The following is a 7,473-nucleotide window of genomic DNA, read 5'->3' on the forward strand; positions in this document are numbered from 1 at the left end:
TGCACCATCAAATATAATTCGCAGACGGCTGCTGACCTTGTCTTTTCGAATAACAGCATGGTGGGGTAAGTAAAATCCGAAGTCATCCCCTAACAAATCAGAAGATATTTCAACTATTCCTTCTTTAAGATAACAACATCCCGATATTGCTTACATAACGACAGAGCTCTCTTGAACCACCGAACTATTGAAACCTTTCAATGCGACCTTCCTACTATTTCCCAGTTTCTCCCGCATACCCGCTGTACCCGAAAACTTCACACGGTAACTGCCATTTATAAATTGAATCGATTCGATAAACTCCTTTGAATTTCTGTCTTGGCAGTTCAATTCAGAGATTGCAACCACTACTCTTGTATCAGTGCAAACTGAATGCAGAAGTCTTAATGAAAAGAAACGTTATACCAGGAAGCCCAGGGTATCTATTTCACTGTTTTCACAACAAAAGAAGAATCCCATTAAATGGTGTAAAAAACATCACAATTAGAATGAATACCAATGATATCTTTACAAATGAGTCGAGGTTTAGATTAACATCTGATTCTAAACGTGTTTTCATCTGGAGGAAGTCAGGAACGAGAAATGTTCCTCCGAACATTAAGGAACGTGACCGTTTCTGTACTGCAGGTGTGATGGTATGTGGAGACATAACAACTGATGGACGTATCCCCCCTACATGCTTTCAGCAGCGGATCTGTGACTGCTCACTGATATCAGGATGAGGTCTTAAAACCTTATGTAAGACCTTTTTAGAGGTGCATATGGATCTGACTTTCTATTTATTGACTACAGTGCTTTTCTACATCGACAAAACCTCGTTGACGAATTCTTTAACAGTGAAGATATGGCGCGAATAACGTAGCCAGCAAAATCTCTTGATCTTAACCCGATAGAGAACTTATAGAACTACCTTGAAAGATCAGTTGTAAGAATTATGTTAATTTTATTAAGAGTTAAATTTTAAGTTCCTTTTCTGTCAAATTCTTAACTTCAACTTACTACTTCCGGCCAGAACGTAGTTTTGGAATCACTCTGAATACTTAATGAGGAGAAGCGGTATTTAAACCGCGAAGTTCTACTGAGTTAGAGAGAATCAGAGTTTCTGATTTGCGCGCGTCTGCCTTTTGGCTACTCTCTCTCAAAGCTGTTATTACGCTCGGCCGTACTCAGGTCCTTGATAAGCTTCGTAATAAAATAGAGTTAAGGGGCCAACTCGATCAGAAACTTAGCTTCGGCTATATCTCTTTAGTTAATCTTAGTTTTAGTTTATTTCTTAGTTTCTTAAATTCAAGCCCAAGTGTCGGCTTTTATTGTACACTCCAAGACGGAGTTTTATTAAATCTTATTGGAATAATAAAGGGTTAGTTACCCTTCCATCTTGTTGTTTCTTGTCACACGAACTTAAGCGATTATTCGCTAACTAGTTCTTAAGGTTACTCACTTTTGACTGCAATTACACAGTGGTAAACCTCACACAGTTGCACGGAAACATCCTTCTCCTAGAGATGTAAATGCACTGAATACATCATTGCTAGAGGAGTGGAAATTTATTGCCCAAATTGTGCTTAACAACGTCATCGGCAGTATGAAAAAGTTGTGATATGTTTGTATTAGTCAGCGAAGCTCACATTCTGTATTAAATTCATAAACTTTAATTTTTTCTGTGTTATCCTTTTTCTCCTCAACTCTCTTTACAACATATCGTTATCATTTTTATTTTTTAATGTTACAATTTTATATCATATTCAGCGCTCTAAAATTTTCTACCTTGTGTTTTTGTCTTATATTAATTATGCATCATGCCACACAAATTCATAAAATTAGAATTCACTATTTCTAAGAAATCCATGGTTTCATGCATGCAAAGGTAATTTTGGAGAGGAACGTACAATACTCGCAGCAAGGCCAGCATACAGGAAGACATACTTTCACAAATCTCTTCGTAATTTCTCTATACAGTACAATGCTTGACTCTCAAATCTACATAAATTCTTGAATGAGCATACCTTGTAGCGTGAAGCAAAGAAGTAAATTAAATAATATTTAGTTAATAAATCTTTAACATAAATGTCACAACATGATACGTTTATGTAATAACATGAATATGTAGATTTAAAAGTGAAATCTAATTCCGATTCGAATTTTTTTCCCTCAATATTTAAAGTGTAATGAAAAGTTATAAATTCAAATGTACAGTTATAAGGCTAAGTTTCAATGTGCTTGAACTAACCAGTTTGAACTTTCAGTCTGCCAGGATTTTCTTCTCAATTTCTGTTACAAATGCAGAGGTTAAAAAGAACTTAACGGCAATGTAAAAATAAAAAAAATTGAAGTGGTCACTACATGATTTCTATGTTTGCTCATTAAATTATACACATTTTTTTCTTCACTTAATTTAAACTTATTTCCTTGAATTACTCTAACTAGTCTATTAAACCATCTCTGAAAACAAGTTAAAAATGATAGCAAAAACTGCAAATTTTAAAATTAAAATATTCCGGACAATTTTTGTCGCACGGGAGTCAAACATCTTGTATTTTTATTTTTGCATAATGAATATAAAAATTTTCCAAATTTAAATATAACAGAGACTGCATTAAAAGTTAGATTTCGTTATTTGTTCAAACTTTTTATTACATATATATATATATATATATGGTTCTGCCGATTTTAATAAAAAGGGACGTGCACAATTACGCTCGTGTGCAAAATTAAAAGAATTTGCATATTAAGCCGAATTTCTGAAAAAGTAACAGATTTTAACGAAACTTGGTGTGAATAATATTTTTAATCGAAAAAGACATGTACCATTCAACAGTCATTTTATGTATGCATTATTATCCATAAACTCATAGTACAGCAATGTTCAAAATTCACGTTGTGATATCGAACTGAAAATGAGTCTGATTTTGGGTATTTTCTTCTTTCACAGTTTCACAGGTCGCGCAGCTGACAGGACGGGAGGCAGTTGAGAAGTCCCTGTGACAGTCGATCTCACTCTTTCAGCAAGGCAGTTTTGAACTCCGGGATGGTTCTCGAAGGGAGATGGCGAGATGAAATTGACAATTGCGTCCCAGACATGCTACATGGTCAGGAGATCTGGTTAGCCAATCTATGCGGCGAATATCCTCGCATTCCAACCAGTCGTCGACCAGCTGATCCCTGTGTGGGCGAGCATTGTTTCCCATAAACAGGAACCCAGGACCAACTGCACCCCTGAAAAGTCAAACATAAGGCTGCAAGATACCTCATAGCAGTCAGGCAGTCTTTGTCAAACACATGCAGGGATGTATACGACTATTCAAAATGGAGCCTGCCGAACCATTACGCCTCCCCCGCCGTATTTTCCTTTTCTATTGAAGAAAGATGCCATCCTGTTCCATGCTCTTATCAGATATAGACACCCAGAGAATGTGTCCAGGCTGAATCTCGACTCATCTGTAAAATGCATGGTACTCAACTGAAGTCTGGTCTCAGGCGTATGTTTCAAGACGCTGAAGTCCGCACCATGCTACAAGCGTTCTCTTTGTACTGCAATAAGCGTGACGCAAATAGCCTGCCTTCTGACGTACAGCCCTATCTCATGAAGCCTTCCGCTGTATACCTAAAAATCGAGTTCCAGTGGCAGCATATAGCTCACATGTAATCTGTGAAGCTGTAAGTCTTGTGCCACTCTGCTGAAAGTACCAAATAACGATCCTCATTCGCCGTTGGGGCGATCTTGGTTGACCTTGTCCAGGTCTTTTCGATGCGGATCTAGTGTCCTGAAATTGTGCAGACGACACTGGGCATTACACTGAGCTCTGTAGCCATCTGCGCTTGTGACTGGTCTGCCTATAATCTACACAAAATTTCCATCTCATTCCGTTCTCCATATCCACCTGTAGCTATTCATTTTACCCGATAAAATTTCACCGAGTCTTCCGAGAAACACGAGAAATGTCATGAAGGTGTACGAGCACACAAAGCGCCGATGCTTTGATGCTTCCGTTCTTGTTCTGGTATTTATCTTGCTTACAAAGCGTCGAAAATCCCTCAAGCGCTTATATCTCCTCCACAATCACCGGTCTTCAAACACACAAATGTACGCCTACATATTCGACACTGAATATTTTCATACTTCTTCGGCGTAATTAGCATCTTTGGTGCAATACTTTTCGTAAAATTAGACGTGATTTGCAAATTCTCTTAATTTTGCACACGAGAATAAATGTTATAGCAGTCCCACATGAAAAGGTTCGACGTTCTACGGGTAACCGTTTTTGAGTTATTTGTGATACATACGTACAGACGTCACTAAAAAAGTCCGTTTCGAATCCATTTTACAAATCGTTTTGAAATAAAGAGTCCTACTTATTTTGCCCATAACTACCGACGTTACGCAAAATGGATATTTCCGTTGAAATTTCAAACTTGAATTGTTTCGCGATTATAGTAATCCTTTACTTCGTACATGGAAATAAAAAACTAAGATACAGTGATTCCCTTAAAGTAAAAACTAAAACTAACAAACGCTTCGTTCCACTTGTCTTGCGAAAACTAAAGACGCATAACATTAATTTATTTATACTCCCAAGCTAAATTCTATCTTAGCCCTTGGCTTTTTAATATTCACAGCTGCTTACTTTAAAGTAATGTTCGAAGAACAGCCTTTGAGTTTGTCTCCTTTAAGGATGTAGGCGACATTTTTATTATGCCAGAGAAAGTAAATATTGTGAAAAGTAATAGCAGCTAGGGAAAATAGGAAAACATACCAAGCGCTTACTAAAAGACTCACGGGGTCAGAGATCCGCTTGCGTCATCACAAGAGTTTGCTCTAAGGCTACACGCAGGCCATCCTGCTTCCCAAGCAATTTCACATGACCCACAAATACCAATTATATATTTACTGTAAATGCGGTGCTTATAGTTTTAGAAATATATGAACTAAACTTATTTGCGCGACTGCTATTAAGAAAAAAGGAGACAGAAAATAGGTTGAAATTTTTAGTACGCCAGCTGACAGCTTATGGTGCTTCAGTGTTCTGGTGTTTCCGTTTTTTTTTTTTTTTTTCCTCCTCCTATTGAGTTGATACTTTTGATATATACTTTCCTTTAGGCAGTCACTAGTTGATTATCTGAATGCACACCTGGACATTTCATATCGCTATACAGATAGAGAATAACGAATTTACAACTCGCAAGACCTGTTGATTTGTGTGTAAGAGCTTTGCATTATATTATTAATATATATATCTTTAGGACTTTTGAGTGTTGCTTTCATACGAAAATTGTCCTTGTGGAACTAAAGTAGTAAATAAAATTATCATAGCGATTTTAATTTACAGACTAAAGTGCAAACCAGGTCTTTAAAAATAGGTACAATCAGAGTGGACAAAGACGTGTGTTTCGAGATAAATGATTAAACGAGAAATGAGGACACATTTTTCACATCTGAAATCTTGCCCTATTATTTCAAATTAAAATTCTCATTACGTAAGAAAATTAATATTGTTTCCACAAATAGTTTGAAAAACGATTTTAATGCCTTAGAATCGATTTTTACATTATTTCCCTACCACTACAAATGAATATGAATAACGTAGCATAAAATCAAAGCAGAGCAATTAATTTACACTTTGATGTAAATCTTATTCAAATATTTGAAGATACAGATTTGATTAACTCTTACTTATACTTCTCGAAAGTTAAGTACCCTCAGTTAGTAATTTTATAATCATCGCATTATTTGGAAATACATTTTATATGAACAGACGTTTTCACCATTAAAAATTAATAAAGAAATTGACCAGATTGACCGACGAGAATCTACAATCACTGAGAAAGATAGTTCGTAGTAAATTTCCTTCAAGGTCACGAACTTTATCGGAATCGAAAAGCTGTCAAATGTCAGATTGCAATAAGAAATAAAGAAATTAGCTATTCTTTGCATAAATATTGTTTCTGTATGTGGAATAAAAATTTTATAAATTTAAGAAAGAGACTGAACTGTTATTATTCTGTAATTTTGTCCCACTTGGAAAATTTTCTCTGAAAATTTGGAAAACTTTCATAATGTGTTTATTTCTAGGTAAAAGCAATTAACTTTACAATTACAAGCAATTAATTTAAAAGCAATTAACTTATTGGCTAATTCAAAATTTTAGAATTATTTTAGTTAAATTTTAGTCTTGAAGTTTAAGAGTGGTCAATATGTTTAGGTACAAAGTGTAAACAGAAGAAATATTTTCGAAGTGTCAAATTTTACATTTCAAATAGCAAATAACTATAAATTTTAATTTTATCATTTGTGTTGTTATTATTATTATTTGAATGTGCTTTATGACTATTTAATAACTCAAGTTTAAAATTTAGTTAAAGTATTTTGTATTTCATTAATTAATAATTTTTTATTTTGTTTAATAAAGTTCCGGTCCCTTTCTATAGATTTAATTGTTTAAAAAAGGTTTACATGATCTGTTCATTTAAACTTAGCTTACCGTTTCATTTTCAGAAAAAAAAAATGAATGATAGGATAGCTCTACAACGTTATTGCAAATTTTTTGAATCACACATGCTATTAGCAGGGCATATCATAAATTTCTTCATAATCGATACTTTGTTTATATGCATACTTCATTACAAAATTTACAATAGAGAACTTCACATTTTTTAACCACACACATTATTAACAAGACATGCCGTGCTTGAACCTAGCCATATTAAGAGTTATTTTTGCTTTACTAAACGTAAAAGTATAGCGTGTTTGAAATACAGTTACACAGGAAAATGTAATCATTATTAGAGGAATATTTTTTAGAGGAATGTTTCATTAAAATACTATTTGTACAACATTCAAAAGGAAAAAATATAAAAAGAATTATTTTTCGTTTATTTTCTTTCTTTCAATATATGTATTTGAAAGGGAATTTCATGCCAGGCAACATAACAAATGGAGGATAAAAAATGTTTGAATACCGTATTGTACAGACAATTATGCATTCTTTAGGAATTTCTATTGTGACACGAATATATATCTTAACTCTATAAGTTTTGACAAAATAAATTTATATTCTCTTTTGAAAAACGAAACAAAATTATAAATAAATAAATTTAGAAAAGGAGAAAGAAAAAGCTGAAACAACTTTTGTACTGATTTTTCTCAGCTTCTATGTTTTACATATTCAGATAGTTCTGAGTTTTCTACCATGGATTACCATGGGTAAACTGCTGCAATAACAGAAAATTAAGTAAACAGGTTCTTCCACGATATTACTGTCATTTACGTATGTATACTGTTCAATATATTTCTTCTTTTTCATGTAAAGAATAGTTTGCAGCTGGAATTCAGTTTTTTCAGTTAGAGTATAAAGCCCTAATGTACTGAGCTTAATTATTCAATTAGAGCAGAGTTTCTTAAATATTTTTTAGTCACGACCACTTTTATCACTGAGCTTTGTTAGCAACTCCAGGACCCCATAATATTTACGAAAA

This window comes from Stegodyphus dumicola, chromosome 5, assembly GCF_044657685.1.
Source record: "Stegodyphus dumicola isolate Sdum_Otavi_A_Nest chromosome 5, ASM4465768v1".
Lineage (NCBI taxonomy): Eukaryota > Metazoa > Arthropoda > Arachnida > Araneae > Eresidae > Stegodyphus > Stegodyphus dumicola.